This window comes from Rhinopithecus roxellana, chromosome 16 (genome assembly GCF_007565055.1).
Source record: "Rhinopithecus roxellana isolate Shanxi Qingling chromosome 16, ASM756505v1, whole genome shotgun sequence".
Classification (NCBI taxonomy): Eukaryota; Metazoa; Chordata; class Mammalia; order Primates; family Cercopithecidae; genus Rhinopithecus; species Rhinopithecus roxellana.
The window spans coordinates 86,076,975-86,079,731 of record NC_044564.1 but is presented as its reverse complement, the minus strand read 5'-3'; positions in this window follow the sequence as shown (position 1 = coordinate 86,079,731).

Genomic DNA, 2,757 nt, shown 5'->3' with positions numbered 1-2,757 from the left:
TCTTCCCTGAGCTTGCATACAGCCCTCACATGACATGGCCTTCTAGATTTCCAGGAATGTGTCAGAGCTTTTCATAGCCCTCTATGGACATCTCATTCCCCAGTTCCTGTTTTTATGTTTTTTGGTCAGCTTCTTATTTGCCTCAACTCAGGCAGCTTTGATACTAAACAATCATCACTGATTTTTTTTTTCCTTAAACACCCTGCAGGAAAAAAAAGCTCTCTACAATGAACGAGGTCCTAAGTTAGGGCAAATAAAGACAAGCCCTGTGAGTGGGGGTTTCCCCATTATTAAAACACCAGAGAAATGCTGGACATATCAGATAATGACAAGTTTCTAGGAATAGGGCTTTGGGCATGCTACAAAGACATTCATTCTCCTATGGTAACTGCTGGTTTTCATGGCTGCCATGAGTATGAGACTATTAAGTTTTCAAGGTGTGTGTGGCTCTGGGAAGAGGAAGTGGAACAGGGCAAGTTAAAATTCCACAAAGCAGCTGGGTGCTGTGACTTACACCTGTAATCCCAGTACTTTGGGAGGCCAAGGCAGACGGATCACCTTTGGCAGGAGGTCAGGAGTTCAAGACCAGCTTGGCCAACATGGTGAAACCCCATTTCTACTAAAAATACCAAACACTAGCTGGGTGTAGTGGTGGGCGCCTGTAATCCCAGCTACTCAGGAGGCTGAGACAGGAGAATTCCTTGAACCGAGGAGGCAGAGGTTGCAGTGAGCCGAGATCACGCCATTGTACTCCAGCCTGGGCAACAAAAGCAAAACTCCACCTCAAAAAACAACAACAACAAAACAAATAAAATGCCACAAAGCTTGTTCTTATTGAGATTCAGCCACTTTTCTTAAATAAATGCTTCTTAGATTGTTGCAAGCTTTTGGCTAATTTCTGGGGTTCTTAAAAAGTTTTGACAATTTTTTTTTCTACAATCTTTATTGATGTTCTCATTGTTTATATGGAGGAGCAGATTTTTTGGAGGTTCTCACTGCACTATTCCCACTGACATGCCTTCCCTATCCCCAGCTGATTCTAATGCAAACATGTATACCATGGGCTGTTACTGGAAAGGTGTACAAGGTAGCTTTCTCACTTCTGGTACATCAGAACTGATATTTATTGAATTATTATTAAAGCCCAAACTGTTGACTATACCTCAGTTCCCAAATGTCAGGTTTAGTTGTAGTCAAGGTAGGAGAGGATTTACTGCTGTATTGTCTTTTAAATGTGTGCTCTGAGTCTAGACCCAGGAAACAGAAATAGGCTGCTCCAGCTGAGGCTCCCCTTGCCTGGTCATGAGGTTGGATGATCTGTGAGGGATCTGTGTTCATTCAGTCCTTAGTTGCTGATTTAACAGCCATAAACCAAAGCAAAGCAATGCATAAATGCAGCCTTCAAGTAGTAAAAATAAAAAGTATTGAAATTCCAGCATATATAGGTGTCTTATGTTTTAGGACAACTTTTCTTCCACACTGTTAAGTTCATGTTCCACTGTTGAACATTCAGACTATGATGACAAAATCATTTATTAATTTGAGCTTTCAGACCTTGAACAGGATTTCATGTATAGTAAGAGTTTGCTAGTAATCAAATGCAAGAGTCCTTTCCTTAAAAAAAAAAAAAGGTAAAATGAAGATAACATGAAATTTAATTTCCAATATATGTTAGGGAACCAGATATATTCTAGTTGGTACTAGAATGCATAATTAGCCCTTGGTGAAATTTCAGAAGACTTTCTAGGTTAAGATGTCATTGAAAACAGTCCCTCTACAGGAAGGCCACTTCGAGGGTAGAAGACACATGTGAGTCATCTCACCTCTGGCAGCACTGTTACCTCTCAGAGCTTCTCAAACACAGTGGCCATTGTTGTTACCACGGCTAATTATTAGCCTGCTCCAACAGAATTTGTGTCGATGTTACAAAAACAGTTTATGCTACACAAGCTCTTTATTCATGTAATAATTACAGCATGTTTGTCTTAAGTATTTCGCAAGTGTTCTCTTTGGATAATACCAGCAAGATTAAGTAATAGTTTCTCGCTAACATTATTGCTCAAGAACATCAAACATGACGGATTGGGATTTGATATCCGTATATCTTTGGCTTCTAGCATCTTTGACTTTTTGCGTTGCTCACATATAAAATACTCTTCTTGTGGGGGTGTGCCTATTGTTTCTAATGCAAATGCCGGGAACCACATGAGCAAAATATTTGATTTCAGTTTTAATGGAGAGTTTTTAGTAATGATCAAGAATAACACAACCAAGCCAGCAACAACACTGTGCCAGAAGCCAGAGACTTCACAGAGTCTTCCTTTTAGAATTCAAAAAAAAAAAAAAAAAAGTAAGAAAGAAATTTATATTTCTCCATATCATCCAACTTCATCATTGGCAATAAGTGACTTGGCAAGAAGCATGCATCACATGGTTTGAGTTCTGCACTGGAAAAGGTCAGCAGGAGGCACAGACACTGGCCTGCATGATGCAGCCGTGTACTCTGATCCCACGACACGTGCTTTGGAGCACATTATGCAACGTTACACTGCTGATTAATGGCCGCTTGCACAAGAAGTTTTTCATTACCCCTACTGCAAGCATCCTGGGAATGATTAACTTTGTGACATAACTTTCATCATACAAATATGGAAGATTTAAACAGAATTTCAAAATAATGTGCTTCAGAAATAACAATGAGTTTTGGCTTCTTAATGCATCCACAATTAACAACTATTTTAAAGCCACTGGGTGAAA